Source organism: Malaclemys terrapin, chromosome 7, assembly GCF_027887155.1.
Source record: "Malaclemys terrapin pileata isolate rMalTer1 chromosome 7, rMalTer1.hap1, whole genome shotgun sequence".
Classification (NCBI taxonomy): Eukaryota; Metazoa; Chordata; order Testudines; family Emydidae; genus Malaclemys; species Malaclemys terrapin.
In genome coordinates, this window is record NC_071511.1 from 54,394,356 (window position 1) to 54,419,093 (window position 24,738).

Below are 24,738 nucleotides of genomic sequence, written 5' to 3' on the forward strand. Positions count from 1 at the left end.
CAGTTAGGCAAGCATCCCCCCAACTTTGCAGGCAGGGAAATTAAAGGGCAAAGAAGGTTGTGTGATTTGCTCAAGATCATGCACTAAGTCAGAAACAGAGCTAGGAATGGGATGTCCTGTCTTATGAATACCACACCAAGAGGAAGGGTAGGTGATTCACAGAGCCCTGCCCCAAAATACTTGCAAACTAGAATACAGACATGAGGCCAGGTACCCCGGAACAGGTGAGGCCAGGGGGCCTTGAGGGCAAGCAACAAGGGAGAAGGGGCGGAGAGAGAGAGGGGGCAGGGCCTTGTGGAAAAGAGGTGGCATGAGGGCAGGGCCTTGGGGGAGGGGCAGAGTGGGAGTGAGGGACAGTTCAGGCACCGGTCCCCCCACCCCCTTCCAGAGAGCTTCAGGCACTCCTGCATGAGGCAACAAGTGGAGGCTGGAATAACCAAGAGGGTGCCCAGCAGGTGTTAGACATAAATAAGGGCATGTCTACACTACAAAATTAAGTTGACTTAAGTTAGGTCGACCTACAGCCACCTCAGTAATTAAATCGGCGCTTCATGTCTACACTATGCTTCTTCTGTCGGCAGTGTGCATCCTCACCAGGAGTGCTTGCACCAACTTAAGTGGGTAATTGTGTGGCACTGTAGCCCTAAGGCCGTGTGGCTTCAGCTATCTACCCCCAGGTTCCAGCTGTCAAAGGCAGCAACAGGCAATGTAAGCAATGCTGTTTCTATACAGACACTGCATTGCCCTAACTACACCAATGTAAGCGCTACGCCTCTCGTGGAGCCGGAGTTATTAGGTCGGCATAGCAAGCAAGTTAAATCAATGGGAGGAACACTGCTGTATAGACGCTTACATAGTGAGGTTGACATAAGCTGCCTTTTGACATAAGCTGCCTTATGTCAACCTAACTCTGTAATGTAGACCAGGCCTTAATGAGCAAGTTTCCCCTGACACACTACTCCATATTCAAATCACTAGCTGGTGTGAAGTGCCATATGGGCATATTCAGTATTTCAGAAGATGATGGGTTCTTGCCACTTAGATGCACACAGAAGAGTAGAAGGAAGCCACCACAGTCCAAGCCCATCCAACCCCCTGGGTACAAGCTCGGGTGGCTAGCCTAAGCCACCGAGTGTGTAACAACAACCATAGTGCTATTTTTTTTCATGCTACCTCAAGTGGAGCTAGTGCGCGTCTGTCTCTCTGGGCTCGGAGGCTTGTGGACCTACCCCCTAGAGAGGCTTGTCTATACAGCGGCTTTAAGGAAGAAGTATAAAAATTTTAGGTTAGCAGGAAACAATGATCATTCAGCATCTTGCCCTCAGCCTGGGGCCTGTGTGTTCAACCGAGTGCCTGTACTGAGAGGTCTATGATGCACACCGCACCCACCTTCTTTGCACAGCTGAGGGCCACTTTACTAGGAGGGAAATTCTTCTGGGTGTCAACAGGGCAAATGGCTTAGCATTTGCTATGAGTTTTGGCACAGGCTATGAGATACTGCTGGCATTTTGGTTGTTGTGGCACTCAGGCCCTTTTGCATCATTTGAAACTGAGGTGCTGCTAGAGTCCAGCAAAGGACTAAACAAGGCCATTGTGTGGGTTCCACGTTCCCGCTCTCTCTCACTCTCAGACCAAGTCCACTCAGTTAAAAGTCGGATGATTTATTTAATGACCAGCCTTGCCATCTCAGCCTGGGAACTTCCTGGTCCTGATCCAAAGCTAGGGTTACCATATCTCATAAATAAAAAAAGAGAACCCTCCACGGGCCCTGGCCCCGCCCATTTCCCCACCCCTAGCCCCGCCCCAACTCCGCCCCTTCCCACTCCCAGCCAGGGGGAAAGGGCTCCCCAGCGCTACCGGCTTCAGGGTTTGCCGGGCAGCTCCCAGACCCTGCGCCCCCAGCCGGCGCTTCCCCAGCGCAGCTGGAGCCCGGGAGGGGAAGCGCAGGGTCTGGAGGCTGCCCGGCAAACCGTGAAGCCGGTAGCGCTCAGGCTTTGGGCAGCCCCTATGCCTCCGGACCCTGCACCCCCAGCCGGGCACTTCCCCTCCCGGGCTCCGGCGGCGCAGGGTCCGGAGGCACGGGAGCTGCCCGAAGCCGGTAGCGCTCGGGCAGCCCGGCTCTTAAACAGAGCCGAAGAGGAGCAGAGCCTCCAGCCGCGGCGGCTCTGCTTCTCCCCGACTCTTCGGCTCTGTTTAAGAGCCGGGCTGCCCGAGCGCTACCGGCTACGGGCAGCCCCCGTGCCTCCGGACCCTGCGCCGCCGGAACCCGGGAGGGGAAGTGCCCGGCTGGGGGTGCAGGGTCCGGAGGCACGGGGGCTGCCCGTAGCCGGTAGCGCTCGGGCAGCCCGGCTCTTAAACAGAGCCGAAGAGTCAGGGAGGAGCAGAGCCGCCATTTTCCCGGACATGTTCGGCTTTTTGGCAATTCCCCCCGGACGGGGGTTTGACTGCCGAAAAGCCGGACATGTCCGGGAAAAAGAGGACGTATGGTAACCCTACCAAAGCCCACAAGTTAACAGAAGTCTTTCCAGGGACTTCAGTGGCTTTGGATCAGGCCTTTTGCTCTTACATGGGACTCCCAGAGTCTTCAGCTGATAGTTTAGGCTGATGAAGCATAAGGCATAGTGTCATCCGGCTCATACTGTGTCCCAGCTCTGCTGGCTCCACAATGCCAGCACCAGTACATTTGTATGGGTCAATCTAATCAGTTTTTAATACATTTTTCAATGAGCACAAACAGACTTGCAGTCTGAATTGCTTTTGTTCTAAGAAAAAAACCACAAAGAACAAAAGTAAATTCTCCATGAGAGAGCAAAGTGCAGCTCTCAGCTCTGTCTTGTGAAGTGGCAGTAGCCTATCCAGACTCCTAACAACTAAAGGTCCATACACCTCACCACAGAAGCAGATCTATTGAGTCAGGAGGTGTCTCTCCATTCCTACTGGAAGTGAGAAAGCCCAACCCGATGGCAACAAACAGCGAAATAAGAGGCCTGGGATCTTTTAAATTAAAACCCCCAACCAAGGAGGAACAGATGTACAGAACACGCAAACCCAGGAGAAGGAAGATTAGCAGGGATTGTACAGACTGCAGCTACAACCAGGAAAAAAATATTCCCCTCCATTCTCATGCCCTGAGCAGAGCCATTTTATATGGGGTGGTTACCCTGCTCCTGCCCTAAAGGGCTTAAAACAGCCCAGAAGGCGGCTATGGCTGGGGTAATAAGCCTGGGCTGATTGGGGAAAGTGGGCTCAGCTGTGGCCATGCCCCAATCAGGCCCACCCGGCCTGTATAAAGAGGCTGGGAGCCAAGAGCCCAGCAGTCTCTCTCTGCCTTCAGAGGGAGGGGAGGGGAGGGGAGGGCCGGGCCGGGCCGGGCCGGGCCGGGCCGGAGTGAGCTAAAGACAGAGTACCTGAGTGGAGCAGGGCTAGGGAGCTCCAGCCTGGAAAGCCCCAAGCTGTGGCCTAGCAGAAGGCCAAGGGGTACTGGGGGTTGCAGAGGGCAGCCCAGGGGTAGGCCAAGGCAGCAGCTCTAAACCCAACTTTGCCAGTGATGAGTAGGCTGATACTGCAGTCTGCCCCAGGGCGTGGGGCTTGATGATGACTGGCAGTAGCCTTATACTGAGGCAAGGTGGGAATAGTGGGTGGGGGGTTCCCTGGGGAGGGGAGACCCTAAGACTGAGGGGTTCCTGCTAGGGGGCAGCACCCCAGGTACAAGGGCACAGGAGGCTAGAGGACCGGCGGCTCACTGGCTTGCAGAGGGCGCTCCTGGGTTGATGAGCTAATTCCCAGAAGAGACCAGCAGGAGGTGTCCCAGGGGTGAGTCTGCCCCTCTACACAGGTATTTGAATGCGATACTTGCCTGACCTACACCCATAGCTGAACAACAGGATTCCCCCATTTCTAAAGGGCTGCTGAAATGGGACCTGTGCAAGTTTTGGGCCTGATGCAAGATTTCTCTTTGAGTTCCTATTGTTTGCAAGCTAGCAAGAAGGCATAGAGTAATCAATTCACTGAAGATCACTGTTGTAGCTGCATGACATCCACATTGTATTTCTCTACTAATTAGAAAAAAAAACACAATTAAAAGAATTTAAATGGAATGATGCCCCGCCAGTGTCATTATCACAAAGACTGCTTAGCAGTTTTCTCCCATGTACACATCCATTCTGTCCCAAGAATGAGGACAGTCTTAGGGGGTATTTTTTGTTTCTCTCTATGTGCATAATTCTTATGAAAGCCTGCACAGGTGTCCAACAAACTGATGCAATAAATTAAATATACTTTAAGAAATATAATAAAAACCTACTGTTAATAAAGAGAAAGGATTACAAGGCCTGCAGGCCTATACATATAGTGGGTACTATCCATCGGTCTGATAAAAGCTAGCCATCCATCTGACATCAGTACCTTTAATACTTGTCAGTATTTTCCCATGGACAATGTAGCTCATATTTACATAAAGAAGAACAGGAGTACTTGTGGCACCTTAGAGACTAACAAATTTATTAGAGCATAAACTTTCGTGGACTACAGCCCACTTCTTCGGATGCATAGGTGGGCTGTAGTCCACGAAAGTTTATGCTCTAATAAATTTGTTAGTCTCTAAGGTGCCACAAGTACTCCTGTTCTTTTTGCGGATACAGACTAACACAGCTGCTACTCTGAAACCTGTCATATTTACATAATCTGTGTATTACTGCACAGAAAGCACTTTGGGGACAATGAATGTCTCTTACTGTGTGTTTGTACGGTGCCTAGCACCTGGGGGCCCAATGCTGGTGCCCCTACATGCAATTTTAGTTCAAGTAATAATGAGAACCTGTTATAAAAGAGGACAGGGACTAAGATTTATTATTTACTATCTTTGTTATGGACATCCAAAAACTGACTGTGTAATTCAGCACCTGTTTTAAAAGGAAGGCAATGAACTCTTCAGGAGCCATTGTACAAAGCTTCTGAAATAGCCCGACTTCAGCAGGCAAAGATTTACAGGTATTTTAGAGAGGTTCAAGCTACTAAGTTCAAATCCAAATTTCTCCAATGTCTGGGGAATTTCTATCAGTTGTAACAAAACATCTCACTGATATGGCAGAACTGAAAATGGCCAGACAGGTGGCAAATTGTGATTTCTACTTCTGACTGGCTAAGAATCACATGCATCCCTATTATTTTTATTAGTACATCTCTCCCACCCCATGTTTGTCTCATCCACTTGTTAGGTCTTGTCTCTTATGATCTCTTTGGAGCAGTTACTATTATTTACTATAGCTGCTTGTACAGCACCTCGCACAATGTGGCCTTAGCTTGGCTGACCTCTAGATGCTACCAGAATCTAAATATTAAAAAATTCACAACTCTTTTCAAAGGTGACAATTACCCCAAAAAGGCAGAACTTGAGTGAGACAATAGGGGAAGTCAAGACAAAGGATTCTAAGCCAGGATATAGTGCGAAGCATGTGCTTTAGATGTGTGTTCTCTTTTCAAATATTAGATGAGTGTAAAGTGGTTCCTAGTTTACTGAGGGTTATTTTCCCCTCTGTTCTTGGAGACTTCAAAAAAGAAAGAGAAGGGGGAAATATCAATAGATGTGAGCTAAACCACTACTAAAAAGGTGTAAAATATTTAGCAGGTTCTTTTAATAATTAACCAGCCCAGGAGTTTGTGAGCTCTCTATATTGATGGCACTGCACAGGTCTTGTCAAAGAAGAAACCAAACTAATCGCCTATTAAAATGTGTTATCATGGGTATGCTTCCAGGGTTTGGGAGGCTACACTGCCTCAGCAGAGGCTGTCGTGCATAACCATTTCCCTGAAGATCTTTCTTTGGGGTTTGAGTATATGTTGCATTCTTCCCTTTGGGATGATGTATTGAACCTAATAGGTTTCTGAATGTTTTTTCTTGAAACACACATTACACGAGAACAGGTTATAAGACTTCAGTGGTAACTGATATTACACACTGCCCATATCGCTACGTCCATGCACAAATATCATCTATGATCTCTCTCAGAGTAGAGGAGAGACAGGCCTCAGTTTCAATGAAAAGAAAGAAGATTCTTTGCTAAGGCGGCTGGACACAGATAGACCCCATGGCTCTTCCTGGATCTCTTTCTCCTAAAATGACTCACGGTCTGTACTGCTTACTATCACCATACAAGGTCTTCCTAAATCCTAGCCTGGACTCAGCAATCAAGGGGTAGACCGCTAACTATGGCCCAATATCCAACCTCCTAATTGAAGAGGTCCCCTGGGGAAATCTGTGGGCAGAGGATAAAAGAACAAACTGGCTTGAAACAGAAAAGCGGGCACAACTCCTGGAGCAGGAAGCAGCACTGACAAATACTGGATTGCACATGGGTAGTCTCAGAGAAGTTCAAGACTGAAGTCTGCAGCTGACCCCAAAGATCAACAGATTGGGGAGACAGACAGACACACAAATTTTGCATGTCTTCTAGAGATGGGGTTAGAAGCAGGAAGCTTTTCTGAGCCAGTATTATCTTAAATTCTTCATCCAATGGTTTATTTAAACATAGTTCAGCTCTTTGGCCACTGGCCAACTGTCAAATTTCTCTCATTATTTGCTATTTGAACTGTGTGACTGGTCAGTTGAGTCACATGCTATGGTTTCTGTGCCCTGACTGGCTGATTCCCAAACACAAGATGGCAGCCTTCGAGGTGGAAAAAGGGGTAATAGTGTGGTTGCAAAATCTGCAGATGACACAAAACTACTCAAGATAGTTAAGTCCAAATCAGACTGTGAAGAGTTACAAAGGGATCTCACAAAAGGCAACAAAATAGCAGATGAAATTCAATGCTGATAAATGCAAAGTAATGCACATTGGAAAACATAATCCCAAATATATATATATATATATATATATATATATATATAGAACGATGGGATCTAAATTAGTTGTTAACACTCAAGAAAGATCTTGGAGTCATTGTGAATAGGTCTCTGAAAACACCCACACTATGTGCAGCAGCAGTCAAAAAAGTAAACAGAATGATGGGAATCATTAAGGAATAAATAATAAGACAGACAATATCATATTGTCTGTGTAAAAATCTATGGTACTCACATCTGGAATATTGCATGCAGATGTGGTTGCCCATCTCAAAAAAAAGAGGATATTGGAATTGGGAAAGGTATAAAAAAGGGCAACAAAATTAGGGGTATGGAACGGCTTCCATATGAGAGATTAATAAGACTAGGACTTTTCAGCTTGGAAAAGAGATGACTAAGGGGGGGGATATGATAGAGGTCTATAAAATCATGACTGGTGTGGAGAAAGTAAATAAGGAAGTGTTATTTACTCCTTCTCATAACACAAGAACTAGGGGGGGGGGTCACCAAATGATATTAATAGGCAGCAGGTTTAAAACAAACAAAAGGAAGTATTTCTTTACACAATGCACAGTCAACCTGTGGAACTCTTTGCCAGAGGATGTTGTGACAGCTAAGACTATAACAGGGTTCAAAAAAGAATTAGATAATTTTATGGAGGATAAGTCCATCAATGGCTATTAGCCAGAATGGGCAGGGATGGTGTCCCCAGACTCTGTTTGCCAGAAGCTGGGAATGGGCAACAGGGGATGGATCACTTTATGATTACCTGTTCTGTTCATTCCCTCTGGGGCACCCGGCATTAGCCACTGTTGGAAGACAGGATACTGAGCTAGATGGACCTGTGGTCTGACCCAGTATGGCTGTTCTTATGTTCTAATGGATGTCGAGTACTTCTGAAGCAAGTCCATTTCACACAGGTATTCAGCAACATGAACATTCTAGGGAGCAAAAACTGTCCTATAAACAGTTCCAAAAACTGAGCCAATGAAGGGGAGTTAAATAATAATAGCAAAGACATGTCTTATTTGAACAAACACTTGCAAATATTTTTCCCGTGTTTGCACAGCCCCAATCAGAAGGGAATGGGAGCAAATAGTTATCTTTATGGGTTAAAGAGATCACCCTGTTTACAATTTAGTAAATCTCCTTGTTTAAATACCATTAATGACAGACAAAAGTCCACATATGCACCTCGACTGAGACAGCTTCAAAGATGCTCCATGATCCACAGTGAACATGGTATATTTAGACTCACAGAGTTGACAATAGACTCACAGACTTTAAGGTCAGAAGGGACCAATGTGATCATCCAGTCTGACCTCCTGCACATTGCAGGCCACAGAGTCACACCAACTGCTGAAATGGACCCCTAACATCTGGCTGAGTTACTGGAGTCCTCAAATCATGGGTTAAAGACTTCAAGATACAGAGAATCCACCATTTACACTACTTTAAACCTGCAAGTTACCCATGTCCCATGCTGTGGGCGGGGGGGGGGGGGGGGGAGGGGGGGAGGAAGAGCAATAAACCTTCTGGGTCTCTGCCAATCTGACCTGGGGGAAAATTCCTTCCTGACCCAAATATGGCGACCTGTTAGACCCTGAGCATGTGGGCAAGACCCACCAGGAAGATACCTGGGAAAGAATTCACTGTAGTAACTCAGAGCCCTCCCCACCCAGTGTCCCATCTTCATGGATCCCTTAGATCATCTCACCTAACATCTTGCATCAAACAGGAACGATCCTATTGCTATTCCTTCCCAGAGCTTATATAACCTTCTCTTGGACCTCACTAGCCACTGCACCTTGGGCTTGTGCTGGGGTAGAACACAGAATAACTCAAGCTTCTGTTAAAATTCCAGTTGTGCAGAACCTAAACCTGGCCTCTTCCTCCCGTCTGCTCCCAGGGCCCCCGAAAGGAGGCTTTTTATCACGTTACTAATGTGCCTCACCCCTCCTTGACTTGGAAAGACAAACTCTCAGAGTGGATTTAGGCTTGAGGACCGCCCTCTCTTGGCTGCTCTGCTGAGACTGCCAGCTAGGGTGCCAGATAGTGTCCCTTATGGTGGCTTGTGAGGGATATGGAGTGGGGCACTAGGGAAACCAATAGAGATAACTGAGCAGCAGCAGTTTCTGGTCCTTCAATCCAGGTGTCACCCGATCTGCAAGGACATTACATTCCTTTAGGATTTGCCATGATGGTGAACTTTTGGTCCTTACTGACCAGGGTCAAATTTAAACTGGTTACAAAGGTAAAAGGTTCTGTGTCCCATTACCAATCCCCTCATCCAGACACTGCCATCATGAAAAAACATCATTCTAACTTTATTTTATTTTAAGAAAAAAAAAAAATTATCAGCCAAACTTTGCTAGAGCTGGTAAAGTCTACCTGATTTATTCAAGGCCAGAATGGTCCATCTGTCCTTTGGGGGGCACACATATTGGCAATATTTTGTAAACATCTTGTTCCAATATGGCTATGAATCACATTAATGGGTCAACTGCATTACTGCTATTTTGTTTCCTATGTACCTAAGATGACAGGGCCATTGAAGATTCCCATCCACAGTGTTACTGGATGAATTCTCTGCAGGTTCTTGGAATAACTGGAAACGGAAATTATTTCAGTGGTATTCCTAACAATAAATCAATACTTTGTATTTTACACTAGGGCCTCTTTGCTACAAAGCTTGTAATGTTTGTAAAGAGGTTAACAAACTTTAGACCTCAATGCATCCTTAAAAGCTTGACAATGGATATACAAGGATTGTTTCATCCACCCCTAAAATGCAGCCACCTTTGTGGCAGCATGTTGGAACACCACACAAAACACTGCATAACATTTAGGACAGGAAGTAAACAAGAAAACTGCAAACACTTTAAACTGCATGGATGTGGAATTAAGTCTGTGGAACTCTAATTATGGTTACCCAGTAAGTTATATGGGGTTTTCCATTGAGACATATTGTTATTCAATTGCGTTGCTCAAAGTGTGAGGCTGACACCTCTTACTGAGTAGACTCCAAAGTCTTCCAGGGGTGATCAAGCCAGTCTGGAGAAAAATGACGTGAGGAGAAAAACAAAAACAAAAGACTCAGCAAAACCAGAGTCTGGTGCGAATTTACTGACCATTCAAACCTTTCACCTCATTAGTAATCACTGGCCTTTCCATGCCATAGGTCTGGTATACACTGAAACGTTATATTGGCATGTAGCTATATCAATCAGGGGTATGAGATTCTGGGTACTCTCCATTTTTGAAAATTTGATTCCTTGTTTAGGCTCTTAATAAGAATTTAGGAGCCTAAACTTTAGATTCCAATTCTAAAAATCTTGGCCGGAAAGTTTAAGCTCTAACCTCCTAGCCTCCCCGCCTCCCCAATAAGGATGGCAAACCCATCGGAATAAAACAACCTACCCACAACTATGAGCCTCAAGGACTTGTGTTAATATTCATTCATATTCATCACTGGAGATTTTTAAGAACAGGTCAGACAAACATCTGCCAGGAATGGTCTAGATCAGTGATTCCCAAACTTGTTCTGCCGCTTGTGCGGGGAAAGCCCCGGTGGGCCTGGCCCGTTTGTTTACCTGCCACGTCCGCAGGTTTGGCCGATTGCAGCTCCCACTGGCTGCGGTTCACTGCTCCAGGCCAATGGGAGCTGCTGGAAGCGGCAGCCAGTATGTCCCTTGGCCCGTGCCGCTTCCAGCAGCTCCCATTGGCCTGGAGCAGCGAACCGTGGCCAGTGGGAGCCGCGATCGGCTGAATCTGCGGATGTGGCTAGTAAACAAACTGGCCCGGCCTGCCAGGGGCTTTCCCTGCACAAGCGGCGGAACGAGTTTGGGAACCACTGGTCTAGGTAATACTTAGTCCTGCCATGAGTGCAGGGGACTGGACCAGATCAGTAGTTTTCAAACTTTTTTTCTGACAACCCAGTTGAAGAAAATTGTTGATGCCCGCAACCCAACAGAGCTGGAGATGAGGGGTTTGCAGTGGGGCGGGGACTCAGGGCTGGGGCAGGGGGTTGGGATGCAGGAGGGGGTCAGAGCTCCGGGTTGGGGGTGCAGGCTCTGGGGTGGGGCTGGGGATGAGGGGTTTGGGGTGCAGGAAGGGGCTCTAGGTTTGGGGGGCTGAGGGTTGGGGCAGGGGGTTGAGGTGCAGGGTAGGGGCAGGGGGTTGAGGTGCAGGGTAGGGGCAGGGTCTTACCTCGGGCAGCTCCCGGTCAGCGGCACAGTGGGGGTGCTAAGGCAGGCTTCCTGCCTGTCCTGGCACCGCAGATTGCGCTGTGTCCCGAAAGTGGCCAGCAGTAGGTCTGGCTCCTTGGCGGAGGTGTGCAAGCAGCTCCACGCAGCTCTCACCCGCAGGCACCATCCCCTGGCCAATGGGAGTGTGGAGCTGGTGCTCGGGGCAGGGGTAGCACGCAGAGCCCCGTGCCTCTCCCCGCCTAGGAGCCAGACCTGCTGCTGGCCACTTCCAGGGCACAGCGTGGTATCAGAACAGGTAGGGACTATCCTGCCTTAGCCAGGCAGCACCGCTGATGGGACTTTTAATGGCCCGGTCAGCGGTGCTGACCAGAGCCGCTGCGACCCAGCGCCTTACATTTTATGACTCAGTACTGGATCGCAACCCAGTTTGAAAACCACTGGACTAGATGACCTCTTGCCCAGAAAGAAGATTTAATGGCCAGATTACAAATAAACTAGGCAGGGCTAGCTGTAAATTTAGGAGCAGCACATGGGGCTCCCATCAATGCTTGTCTGTAATCAAGGCTTGTCTCCCCAGCCAGGAGAACTGTAGAAGCATCAGAGCTACTTCATGGGCATATGGAACACATTTATCATTGCTCTCCCTTGTGGCTGGTGCTTGGAGCCAACTCCCACAGCTAAACATCTTCATCTTGCCGGGGGGAGGGGTACTTCAGAGCAGACCCTTTGGCAGTGGTGAAGATATAGCTACATGTGGGAGTGCCTGGAGACATCCTTTCTAGGGAAAGCAGAAAGCTATGTCACTGGGAGGCAGCACGATCTAGTGACCAGGCCACTGGCCTGGGAGTTATGCTCCCGGCTCTGTCACTGGCCTTGGGAAATGTTCTATGCCTCTTTCTCCTTCCGTTCTTTACTTTGTCTGCCTCGATTGTAAGATTTTCGGGCCAGGCCTGCCTCGTGCTATATGTTCATACAGCACCATCGGGCCCATGGTCTCAGCTGGGGTTCTACTGTCATACAAATCATGCTGTGTAATGCATGTGCTGACCTAGCCTTAACCCTTGTGGCATAAACAATATATAGGTAGTATAGGGCCCAATCCTGCTATGTGTCTTCATGTGCATAGTGCCACTAAGGTCAATGGGCTTATGCACATGAATGAAGGTTTCAGGATCAGACCACTGGACTTTTAATCATTCCCCTGGCTTAATGTAAAGAAAAATGCAGCAAGAGAATAGATTTCATAAACGTGGAGCAGCCAAAAAGGACATAGAGCCTTTAGCTTAAAAAAAAAAAAAAAAAAAAAAAAAACCACACACCACACACACACACAAGGCTAATTTGGTATTCCCATTTACCCTGTCTTATAAGGCAAAAACAAAGAGGCACTCAATGAAATTAAGAGCCAAACATTTAAAGCAGATCCAAAGCAACACTTTAGGGAGTTTAGGCAATAGATAATTAACCAGTGGAGCTCACTGCTGCAAGATATCAGCAAGGCAAATCATTTCCTATCCATTTCATAAATGAATAAGCAAAGCAGCTTTGGGGATATTAAGTAGGATAACTAAATTCGAGGACCAACAACTGTTGCCCAACCCCATCTTTGAATGATGACTCTTCTCCACCCCCCCCCCCAATACTTTCACATATAGCACTCTTTTCAAAATAAGAAATGTAATTTAAGTGAACAGTAATTTAAACCTTTCATCAGATGCTCCCTTCTCTAAAGCTGCCACCGTGGTAATTCAGCATTTTCAGTATGCTTCAACATTTCACTGACATCTCCCCAGCCCTTGCACCCTTTCCCTCAACAGCAAGTGGAGAACGTGCAAGAAGAAACCGGCTTATCACATTATCTCCCCTTGTCATACTCCTGTAATTTTGTACTCTCAACATCACCTGTGCAATTACTGAGGGACGAGGCACCTGAAAATACTACTCATTTTGAACATACAATAATTCTTACTTTTCAAATTTCTAGCTTAGCCCTCCATGCATACAGAACATATTAGAAACCACTTTTTTTCTGGATAGAATGTGTGTGTATTGTGGAATAAGTCTACTGTGTTCTAAAGGTGGCACAACACTTGTGGTTTTGATTGTCTAAACATCAGTGTATTTGCATGTTTCTCTATAGATTTACTGTACTGGGGTTGGCTTTATAGAGTAGACTATTTTAAGATAATCAATAAATCTAAACAACCTATCTAAACAGAGTGTGAGTGAAGAACTAGTGCAACACAATCACTAAAGTATCAATGCTAGTATAAGAGAAGAACAGGAGTACTTGTGGCACCTTAGAGACTAACAAATTATATGTTCCATTCTATATGCATCCGAAGAAGTGGGCTGTAGTCCACTAAAGCTTATGCTCTAATAAATTTGTTAGTCTCTAAGGTGCCACAAGTACTCCTGTTCTTCTTTTTGCGGATACAGACTAACACGGCTGTTACTCTGAAAAGTATAAGAAGCAACATGGTTAGAGCACTAGTCTGGGGACTCAGGAGACATGGGAGCTATTCCCAACTCTGTTACTGAGCTACTACTTGACCTTGGGTGAGGCACTTAACCTCTCTGGGACTCTGTTTCTCCTCTCACCCTTTGTCTGTCTTGTCTCTTTGGCTGTAAGCTCTGTGGGGCAGGGAGTGTCTCTCACTATGTCTGTACAGCACCTAGCACCAGGGGTCCTGATCTCAAATAATACAGATTTTTAAAGCACCACTGTACAAATTATAGTTCAGGGAGAGCACTGCCAACACAAGCAGAACAAAAATACTGAGTGCAGGAGCACAGCAGCAGCTAAAAGTCAGTAAACCATTCCCCCTTTTCCCTTAGATAGATACACAGCACACCCTTGCTTGGCCAAATCCCATTCATGAAGTTCCAGGTTCCACTCTAAGTGGAGCTTTTGCTTTAGGAACTAACATTGATTCAGGCAGTTTGGAGGCATAGCAGCCTTAGGCTTGGCATGAGCACAGTACACTCACTGTTTAAAAATCAAACACGTACAAGCTGGAGAACAGGCAGTTTTGCTGAAATGAGATCTGCACAGCAGGGCAGAAATGGCTTTCCCATTACCCTAATAGGCTAATAAACAAACAAGAGATATTCTTGCTCGTGGCAAAACACAATGGTGATTTCTCACCGTCCCCAAGACACCTTACAGCAGGAGCAGAAACACCAGGGATGCAGGATCTGACATGTAAATAAGAGTGGACTGTAAATACAGCCCTTTTCAGGGACATAATTAAACTGCTGTGAATTCACAAGCACCAAGACATCTACCCCATCCGTCAGGCAACAGGGATACCTGAAGCTGTTGCTGTTTTTCCCCCCCACTCCTGAATTTTTTATGGACAGGTCTCTCCACGGGAATGCACGGACCACACGAATCCTTGGGAACAATGGAGTGATCTAGATTAACCAATAGCCCCCTCCCCACCCACAGAGACATTTTCTCCTTCCAGCCTTGTATTTTATTCAAACTACAGCAAGTGTTGATTCCCCAAATTAGAGTGTTCTCGGTGTGCAGCACGCACGGCGGCATTCATGCACTGCTGACTTGAAAATTGCATTATCTGCAGCCACTGATGAACGAACAACTGTAATACATACATCCTGCTTTTAGCTCTCCCAGGGCTGGGAGATGAAGCCTTTCCACAGAAGATGTAGTTTACTTAGTCCAAACACCCGTAGAGCACGTATGTGTATATTTCCCCTTGTGTTAACCGGGATGTTCTATTTGTGCCCACCCCAAAACCAAAATTCCATTTCTGTTTAAAGCCATGATTACAAAGTCTTTCCAAAGTCTACATCTGCAATCTCCTTAACCTAAAGGCTCTGTAATAAATCTTTGATTTGTATAAAAATTGTGGTGCAACACAACAATGTCTAGAATACAGAGACGAGACTAAAATCCTACAGCATGATGGCCTTTTACAGAATACCTAGTCGTCCTAGCTACGATGGCCTCAGTAATAAAATGGACCCCTCGGGATTCCTTAATGCGGTGTAAGTGGGGGGGGGGGGGAGAGTTGAATTACTAGCTACCACACCTGGAAAAGGTCTGGCTTGATGAAAAAGTTAAATGCATAGATGAGCTTACCTTGCAAATGAATCGACAGCTTCCTTGCTCCGAGAACACTACATGCTGCAGATTTGCTGCTCTGTTTTTCTGTGGCATGAAGTCCTGACTTCACAGACACACGAGCAGCTGGCCAATGGGCTGTGTTTCCTCCCACCTCATTAGAATGGCTCTGGAATCATCCACTCCGGCAGAGCTCAGTTGGCAAGCCTCACAAATGATTCCATTTTTGCTGTTGCGTTGGTGAGAAGGAAAGGGTCTGTGCTTTGCACTGGAAAAAAAAAAAAAAAACAAGGAGGGCTGATAAGAGTGCAATCAGACTTACTCTTCATCCACCAGGCAGCTTCTGCGCTGGGCTAGCCAGATGGCTAAGGCTCAGGTGAAACATCAAGGGATGTGAAATATCAGAGGGGTAGCCGTGTTAGTCTGAATCTGTAAAAAGCAACAGAGGATGTGGTATCCCCTTTCTACACTTGTTGCAGGCTTCCATCACTCCTAATCCCAGGCATGGTGAAATTGTTAGGAGGAAGGGTGGGAACCCACAATAAGGTCTTGAAGGGGCAGACAGAGTTAAGTATGTTGTAATTGTGAAACCAGTTAGCAAATTGTAATCAAAGGCATTTTCATATGTCCATCACTGTCTAATCTAGGGATAACCCAAACCACAGAAAAATAAGGAGAGGAGATGAGGGAAATTCCCTCCACTTCAATTATCTGTTCCCAGGCTCCAGACATTGAATTAATTACCAACCAAGGAGTGGAGAAGATCCCTACCTAATTCACCCTACATTTCACAAGCTATTTTTTATTGTGTATTGCAGTGGTGCTGAAGAGCCCCAGCCATGGACCAGGACTGCGTTGTGCTTGGTGCAGGACAAACAGAACAAAGACAGTCCCTGCCCCAAAGAGCCCCCCTGCAGAAAATACACATTTAAATCAACCCACTCAGGGTCTGATCTGCTGCCTGCAAGTAGCAAGAAATCCCTTGAAACCAACAGGGATTTTCACCTACCTCAAAACAGCAGGATCTTTCGTGATCTTTTCTCTTGAGCAATAGTATTGGTCCAAGTCAATGTCTTTCTTCTCCCCCTTCAGAGGTTTTAAAAGTTAACTACACCTCTACCCCGATATAAAGCTGTCCTCAGGAGCCAAAAAAAAAAAATCTTACTGCATTATAGGTGAAACCGTGTTATATCGAACTTGCTTTGATCCGCTGGAGTGCACAGCCCTGCCCCCTGAAGCGCTGCTTTACCGTGTTATATCAGGTCGCGTTATATCAGGGTAGAGGTGTATATTAGAAGTCACAGAAAAGTAATTTCATTTTCTTAGCCTCACCCCTATCCACTTAATCAGGAATACCCCAAATTAATTCAAATGGGACTCCAAAGGGAAGTCACTGGATGAAAATATGGCAACCTGCCTGAGAAAAGAGTGACTAGCTCCTGCTACCAAAGAGAGAACACATTGTGTCTGGGATTCTCAATGGCGCATAAGGGTGATAGGCCCCAAATCCAATCAGAACTAGGCACTAAATTCTCAAAGGCAGGTTTGGAAATCTCAGCCTTTAATTTCAGAGAAGGACTAAAGCCCAAATTCTCAAAACTATTTAGGCACCTAACTCCCATTAACTACAATAGAAGCAAGAGCAGGGGAAGAGTCCTAAAAGTGGGGGTGCCACAGGCTCTGGAACTATGGCCATGTCCCCCTCGTAGCACCCCTTCTCCCTGAGCCCCTGCCCTCACACCGCACCTTCCCCCAAGACACCGCTCCACACTGCCTTCCCCCCACCCCAAGACCTTGCCCCCTGCTTGCTTCTCTCCACCCCCTCCTCCTGTTGCTCGCCCTTACAGCCAGTAAAAAGTTGGAGGGCATAGCCTCCTGTGCCAGCACCCCTGAGTAGAAGTTTGATGCTTAAGATCTGAGCCTAGAACCCTCCACAGACAAAAGACAGGCTGTCTGAAATCCAAGTATTTCACAGGTGGGAGACATAAGTTATCACCAAGGACACCAGGCAGCCCTCTACTCTTCGAGATGGGACACATTAAGAGCTAGACATTCTAGTGCTCTGAGCACGGGACTGGGGAGCCAGGAATTCCTGAGCTCTAAATCCACCTGTGACATAGCTTCCTTGGAGGGCCTTGGGTGAGTCACCTTGCCTCACCAGCTCCTTCCTCTCCCACCTGATGAGTAGAAGGGGGATAAAAACTTGTAGCATCTTTGCAAGACTGCCAAGAAAATTTAGTAGCTCAGGCACAAAATCTTTTCCTCCCCATGATGGCTAGTATAAGCATGGGTTGGGGTGGGGAGAGAATTATGATACTTTACTCAGCAGTCTCCCCAGAAAGAATCCTTACCCTGAAAAACAGCAATCTGCAAGAGTGACTTGTAGGGAGGTTGCAAGGATGAGCTAATATTTGTCAACACTTTGAAGTTAGAAAATGTTCTGTTAGTGCAAAGCATAAGTCCACTAAAAGCAGACAGAGCCTTGGCTCTTACGTTTTCACCCAAAAGGTCAACATGCAGTAGAGGGCAAGCAGGGCCGGCTCCAGGGTTTTGGCCGCCCCAAGCAGCAAAAAAAAAAAAAAAAAGGCCGCGATCGCGATCTGCGGCGGCAATTCGGCAGGAGATCCTTTGCTCCCAGCGGGAGTGAGGGACCGTCCGCCGAATTGCCGCCGAATACCTGGACCTGCTGCCCCAAGCACCTGCTTGCCAGGCTGGTGCCTGGAGCCGGCCCTGAGGGCAAGGTAATCACTTTAGCCCCAATTCCTCCCTGTCCAGGACACAGAGCGAGAGATCTGTCTGCCTGTCCCTATACCATACTGGTGCTTCTGGGAGCCAGTTCAGTGCAGAGTCTGGCTACCCTAATTTGTGCCTGGCTATCCATGCTCCTAGGCACCTTGCAACAGCCAGGAAATAGCCATGGCACAGGGCTGACCTGGTTACCCCTCCTGGAACAGCCCCTGCACTAAGGGTTCTCATGTTTGGTAGGGTTACCATATCTCATAAATAAAAAAAGAGGACCCTCCACGGGCCATGGCCCCGCCCATTTCCCCACCCCTAGCCCCGCCCCAACTCCGCCCCTTCCCCCACCCTAACTCCGCCCCCTCCTCCCTCCCACTCCCAGCCAGGGGGAAAGGGCTGCCCCAGTGCTACCAGCATCACGGTTTCCCAGGCAGCCCCCAGACCCTGCGCCCCCAGCTGGCGCTTCCCCAGCGCAGCTGGTGCCCGGGAGGGGAAGCGCCCAGCCGGGGGCGCAGGGTCTGGAGGCTGCCCAGCAAACCATGAAGCCGGTAGCGCTCGGGCTTTGGGCAGCCCCCATGCCTCCGGACCCTGTGCCCCCGGCCGGGCACTTCCCCTCCGGGGCTCCGGCGGCTCTGCGTAACTTACACTGTATAAGTTACACAGAGCCGAAGAGGAGCAGAGCCCCCGCAGCTGGAGGCTCTGCTCCTCTTAGGCTCTGTTTAAGAGCCGGGCTGCCCCAGCGCTACCGGCTTTGGGCAGCCCCCGTGCCTCCAGACCCTGTGCCCCCAGCCGGGCACTTCCCCTCCCGGGCTCCAGCGGCGCAGGGTCTCCAGGCACGGGGCTGCCCGAAGCCGGTAGCGTTCAGGCAGCCGGGCTCTTAAACAGAGCCGCCATTTTCCCGGACATGTTCCGCTTTTTGGCAATTCCCCCCGGACGGGGGTTTGACTGCCGAAAAGCCGGACATGTCCGGGAAAAAGAGGACGTATGGTAACCCTAATTTGGGAGAGAGCCAGCAGAACTGGCTGTGAGCTTAGCCAGACAGGCCTTCAGCAATGGGGTTGTTCTCCAGGGAGGTTCTGCAAATGCTTTGCAGCCCTTGCACCAATGTAACTGACTTAATGGGAAGCAAGGATTGAGCCCTTTCTCTGCCTCAGAATGATGAATTGCAGAGTCAGTTCTGGTGTAATTCAAGTTTAGTTTTGAAACTGGAGGTCAGAGTCATTGAATCATCTCTGCCCAAGAGAGCAGGCATTATTGCATGCCAAAATGAGGAGAACTGTGATAAAACTAAGATACTTAAAAGACTAGAAATAGCACAGTAGTCAATATGCCACGCTTTCATGAATGTTGGTGCCTACATGGGAGCTAAGTTCTTTTGAAAATCAGGCTCATAATGTTTTAGTTGATACCAATAACAGTGGCTCAGCTGATTAGGAATAAGCCAGTATCTCCTGTCTAAGTGGATCTTAATGCTGGCTGCCGGTGATTCTCCTTTACCCATTTGCTAAAGTTTTGTGAATAGGAGTTTGTACTTTTTACAGCAAACACCTGCCCCCTGAAATGCCCCGTTTTCCTGCTCCACTTCCAGGCCTGCTATCCTGCTGGGGCTGCATTAACAAAGCCAAGTAATTGAATGTTACATTGCTAATTGCTGTTTTTCCAACACTGAGATGACATTTAGCACACCACCCCACTCCCAGAAGTGCTAATTTACTGTGGCAAGTCAGACACAGAAAAGAGCCAATAAAGACTGGTGTAACAAGAGCACTTGCTAGGCTGAGCACTTCTTAGAGGAGATGCCAGGTATGTCTTCGTTACCATCCAAGATAGATCTGCATCAGTGGCAGAGTCAGGGACAGAACACAACTCCCCCCATTCCAGGCACCCTTACTCCAGCCATGAGACATATCTGCCTCTTATTCAATATAAGAGTGTTTGAACTGGATGCAGATGACATCATCCTGACCCTGTGAAAGCCCCCAGACAGAACCACTGTATCACTTTCCAAAGGCAAATCATAAAGGGCAATACAACAGACAAGTTTACCGACACTTTACATTATGAATGGGATTTGTGAGCACATTAACTGTTTGTTTAGCCAGAGTCAAAAGAAAAATAGAAGCATATGAAACATTACTCTAATCCAAGGAGCACTGAAAGCAGGTATCATGATGACCCCAGCTATTGTGTCAGTGCATTCTGTTAGGGGTCCTTAATCCCCCATTGGCATGATGGACTTGTTCTGCAGTCAGATCTGTTCCAATTTCTGTTCCGTCACATGATGCTTGAGTAAGTGGAGGCAGAAATGAGACATGCTGGTTTCTGCTGTCAGCTGAGGCATTTGGAAAACTCAATGAGCCTGATTCCCCGCTGCCCAAACTCTTGTCTCATCATTTACACCTCTATTTCCATGCAAAGGACAGTGGGCATAAATCACCCTAGAACAGACTTTTTACTTATGTCTCACTTGGAGCAGGGATAACTTTTGACACAAGGCACAAAGCTATGGAGAATGAGGGCCCAAACAGAAGGTCAGATTCTCCCCTGCCTTGCACCTCATGTCACCATTTACAGCTCTGGTAAGTGCATGCAAAGTGAATGTTAAATGCTGCCTATCTTGTTCCCAGGAGCAAATGGCTGTACAATGCACAAGGCAGTCAAGAAAAAATTGTGCATAATGGTAACAAAACACCTAGCCCTTATACAGCCCTTTTCATCAATTGATCTCAAAAAGCGCTTTGCAAAGGAGGTCAATATCATCCCCTTTTACAGATGGGAAAACTGAGGCATGGTGGGGTGAAGTGACTAGTTCAAAGTCACTAAAGAGTGGCAAAGCTGAGCATAGAATCCAAGTCTCCAGAGTCCCAGTCAGGTGCGCTAGCCACAAGGCCATACTGCCTCCCCTGTGCCAACTAGGCCCAAAACCAGCATGGCAGTGTTTTACATCCACTTTGCACTGAAGCAAAGTCTGCACAAGCTGCAGGACAGTGGAAAATCAGGCTTGGAAAAGGTTCAGCTATTACCATGGTCTTAAATGCCTGCTCAGGGAAGAGGTTCAGTGCCACAGATTTCAACTAGGCCATGTGAAATGCTAGCCATGGTGAGCACTGCAGACTCCTAACGGATGTGGAAGGAGTCCAGAGAGCTATGCTTTCTATAAATCATTTTAAAATAAGATTCATGCCATCCTTTATTTGACCCCAAAAAACTCAGTTTGTCGCAAACCATTTAATTTAAGAGCCCCTGTAGATCCCCACTGCTTTTATTCATCATAGAAAAGGAAAATCTGTAAAGAGGTGGAATTCTTCCTCCCATTATTTGATAATTAATAAAAGAAGAATTCTGACTCTTCTTCTTGGAGTCTCACTGAAGAGAGGGAATAAACCCTGCCCTGCCTTTGTTACATCTCTGGGTCTGCTGGGTTTCAGAAGCTCAGGACAGGTTCAGAGTTCTGAATGCTGTCTTAACACTCCCACCACTGGCCATTTGGAAGCAACAGTGGAGCTAGACTAAGGTACAGTTGAGAACCAACAGTTTTCCTTATGGAAGAGTGACCTTTTGGATCTAAAATCCCTCCCTCACTGCTCTTCCGACCCTTGCCGCTACATGCTCCTTCACTCTCCCCCTGTCACTCAGTGGTGGGCAGGGTGGGACAGAGGAAAGAGCACAGGGCTGGCAGTCAGGAATAGAGCTGTGGGAATAACGGATTCCTCAGTTTGCTGGCAGTTGCAAAAAAATTGAAGGGAGGTGGAATCAGTTCAGGTCAAACCAAACCCAAAATATTTTAGAATTTTCAGCAAATCAAAAAAGTCAGAAAATTTTCATTTTGAGTCAGACAAATCATTGGACATTTCCCCCCCCCCCCTTTTTTTTTTTTTTTTTTTTTCTTGTTTTCATATCATAGCAATGTAGGGCTGGGAGGGAACTCCAGAAGTCATCTGCTGAGACAGGGTTTTGTACAACCTAGTCTTTAAAAGTCTCCAGTGATGGGGATTTCAAGACCTCTCTTGGTAACCAGAGCTGATCTACCCTGATAGTTAGAAAGTTTTTCCTAATATCTAACCTAACTCTCCCTTGCTGCAGATTAAGCCCATTACTTCTTGTTCTACCCTCTATGGACATGGAGAACAACTGATCACCACCCTCTTTCTAACAACCTTTTATATATTTGAAGACTGCTACCATGTCCCCCCTCAGCCTGCTCTTCTCTAGGCTAAACATGCCCAGTTGTTTCAACCTTCCCTCAGATGTCAGGTTTTCTAAACTTTTGATCATATTTGTTGCTCTCTTCTGGACTTTCTCCATTTTGTTCACATCCTTCCCAAGGTGTAGTGCCCCAAACCAGGCACAGGACTCCAGCTGAGACCTCCTGTTAACACACCCCAGAATGATATTTGGCTTTTTTGAGAAAGCATTGCACTGTTGACTCCCACTCAGTTGTGTATCAACCAAAAAAGTCTCCTAAACCAACTCACATTCGCTGAATGGTTTTGGCTAACCCAAATCTCAATTTTTAGTCAGAAAAAAGTGTCAGCTGAAAAACTTCCCCCAACTCTAGTCAGGAGACCGGGTTCTATTGATGACTGTGCCACTGACTCAATGTGTGCCTTGGGTAAGTCACTTCAACTCTCTGTGCCTGGGGCTTTGTCTGTTTTACCAGTTGCATCAGTTTTATAGGTGTGTTTGTCAATCGATTTAGTTAAACCAGTGTAAGCCCATGAAAAGATTCTTAAATGGGTTTAAACTGAGCTACAGACTAATGATAAACTAATTTAACATGATTTTAAAAAGATTTTATTTAAACCAGTTCAGTTTACAATGATACATAACATTGTGTCCGAGACATTATTGAAATAGCTAGCAGATGAAGTGGTGCCAAAATATGGTAAGGGAACAATTTCCAAGGCAAAAGCCTCTAAAGTTTCCCCCACGGTTGTAAAGATTTCTGCTTGCTTTATGCAAAGTTTGTCATAAATATAAGTCTTAAAATGTCAGACTTCTTAGGTGAGTGATGGGGAGCCACCGATCTCTAGTGCATCTCTACTGCCACACCCTGTACCACAGAATTAGATGATTATTTGGTGTCAGGGTGTGTGGGTGGGAAGGGAAGCTTGAAAGAGTTGCTAACATGTCTCACTGCAGCACAGCTGCTGCAAAGAAGGGAATTTTGTTTTCTATCAGCAAGAAAATGAGGTCTTCCTCTCCTTGGTGAAAGAGCTAAAGCAGTTAATGGTTGCAATAACCTTTACATTTCAGTTATAATGCCACTGAAAGTGGCAATTTACAGACCAGAGAGGTGTTGTTTCTTCTATCAGACTAACACACCTTTACATCCAAAACAGGGCTTAGCTCACCCTTTCTACTTCCATCATAAACTCAGTGGCAGGGTGGCAAGACAAAATATTCTAAAAGTGAAGGCCACCTCCTATTCTCTGTTTCTCTGATGTGAATCAAAAGTATTCCATTGACTGCAAGGAAGTTACTTAGGATTTACAACATAATAGAGAGCAAAACCTGGTCTCTAGTACAGTAACTCCTCACTTAAAGTCATCCCGGTTAACATTGTTACGTTGCTGATCAATTAGGGAACATGCTCGTTTAAAGTTGCGTAATGCTCCCTTCTAATGTCATTTGGCAGCCGCCTGCTTTGTCTATTGCTTGCAGGAAGAGCAGCCCATTGCAGCTGGCTGGTGGGGGCTTGGAACCAGGGTGGACCGGCAGCCCCCTATCAGCTCCCCCCCATATCAGCTCCCCGCTCCCTTAAGTTCCCTGTGCTAGGGTTACCATTCGTCCGGATTTACCTGGACATGTCCTCTTTTTTGTACTAAAAATAGCGTCCGGGGGGAATTTGTAAAGCACTCACAATGTCTGGGATTTCCCCCCTCCCCCGGCAGAGCAGACCGAGCGGCTGGGAGGGCTGCAGGAAAGTCCGGGGCTGGACTCTGGAGCAGCTGTAGAGGAGCCGGATCCGTCCTGCATTCTGAGCAAGTGTATCAGCACAAAGTGCAGCCCTCCCCTTTTGCAACTGGGAGCGGTTTCTGCCATGCAGCGTAGCAAAACGGGAGCGAGAGCACTTTGTGCTGATAAAAGGGCAGCTCTCCCCTGCAGCCCGGTCCGGGCCAGGGACCGGGTTTTGTTGTGCAGGGGAGCTCAGCCACGTGTCCAGCTCGCACAGAGCCCAACACCCTGTTCTGAGCAGCAGGGTAAGGGGGCCAGGAAGGTTCTGGAGGTGGCAGTCAAGAAACGGGGGGGGGGCTTTTTGGGGGGAGTGGAGAAAGTTTTGGGCAGTCAGGGTACAGGTAGGGGGTAGGGTCCTGGGGGGCAGTTGGGGGGGTCTTAGGAGGGGGCAGTTAGGGGACAAGGAGTGGGGTGGGGGGCTGAGAGTTCTGGGGGGAGCTGTCAGGGGGCAGGAGTGGGGAGAGGGATCAGAGCAGTCAGGGAGCAGAGGGGTTTAGATGGGTTGGGAGTTCTGGGGGGGGCTGTCAGGGGGTGGGGAGTGGTTGGATGGGGCGTGGGAGTCCCAGGGGTCTGTCTGGGGGTGGGGGTGTGGATAAGGGTTGGGGCAGTCAGGGGACAAGAGGCAGGGAGGCTTAGATAGGGAGTGGAGTCCTGGGGGGCAGTTAGGGGCAGGGGTCCCAGGAGGGGGCAGTCAGGGGACAAGGAACAGGGGGAGGGTTGGGGGTTCTGGGGGGGCAGGAAGTGGGAGGGGCATGGGCGGGGCTAGGGCGGGGCTCCTCCCATCCTCTTTTTTGCTTGCTGAAATATGGTAACCCTACCTGTGCAGCAGCTGCCTAGCAGGTTAGCAATTGCAGCTGTCCCTCCCCCCACTGCCATGTGCTGCTCCTACCCTCTGCCTT

At 47.6% G+C, this 24,738-nt stretch overlaps 1 protein-coding gene across 3 annotated transcripts in view; it reads right to left on the reverse strand.

The window, feature by feature from the left end:
- SORBS1 (sorbin and SH3 domain containing 1) overlaps positions 1-15,238 on the reverse strand; it is a 289,445-nt gene extending 274,207 nt beyond the window's left edge. For 2 of the 3 annotated variants that reach the window (XM_054034671.1, XM_054034661.1), the window contains exon 1: positions 15,161-15,179. The gene's annotated coding sequence lies outside the window, so the exon portion shown is untranslated. Of the gene's footprint in view, positions 1-15,160 lie in introns of all 3 variants that reach the window. The other variant, XM_054034656.1, reaches the window with a different exon arrangement.
- Positions 15,239-24,738: the final 9,500 nt, after the last annotated feature.